The sequence below is a fragment of the Lutra lutra genome, chromosome 12, assembly GCF_902655055.1.
Source record: "Lutra lutra chromosome 12, mLutLut1.2, whole genome shotgun sequence".
NCBI classification, from domain to species: Eukaryota; Metazoa; Chordata; class Mammalia; order Carnivora; family Mustelidae; genus Lutra; species Lutra lutra.
Genome location: NC_062289.1, coordinates 65,401,443 through 65,402,218, shown reverse-complemented (window position 1 = coordinate 65,402,218; position 776 = coordinate 65,401,443).

Here is a 776-nt window from a genome sequence, read left to right as displayed (position 1 = left end):
ACCTACAGTGGAAAGCTTTGGGGCCAAAAAAATAATGACTTGAGAGTCGTAGAGGGATGGGGTGTGGACATGAAGATGGGATGGGCTGCCTGGGGGGCCGGGAGGGCCACCTGGAGAATGGAGCTTCCTGTCGAATCCGATCTGGGGGTTCTGGAGCAGAGAGCCAGATGCAGAGGTTCTCAGGCAGAGTGACTTGGAGAGTTCAGGGAGGATGGAGTGGGCGAGCGCGGAGGACCCCGTATTCTGGGAACCGAGCCTGCGAGTGGTCCGGCCAGGGAAGCCCAAGTCCTGCGCACGGCCGACCCATGCGCCCCGCTTCGGTCCCGGAAGCTGTGGCCCTGACGTCCATGAGCCGACCCAGGCGTGCGGAAAGACAGAGTGGCCCGCGGGCTCCCCACCGCGGGGGAAGCCTGCGGGCGAAAACCGTGGGCTGAACACCCAAGTTCAGGACAGACCGCGCTTGCGCACTGCTCTCCTCTTTGAGCCCGCCCCAGGGCCCGCCCCTCCCCGCGGGGCCCCGCCCCCAGGCCCTTCAACCCTCATAGGCTGGCTCCGAGGCCGCGCTCGGCAGGCCGGCCAATGGGAGCGCGGCGCGCCCCGCGGCACGTGCGCCCCCGCCCAGCCCGGTCGAGTGCGAGCCGGTCCAGCTCCGGGGCGCGGAGCGCGCGGGGAGGGAACGCGCGGGAGGGGCGGGGCACGGGGCGGAGCGCGGGCGGGGGGGCGCGCTGATTGGCCGACGCTGCGTTCCGAGGCCGTTAACGGCGGCGCGGCGGGGC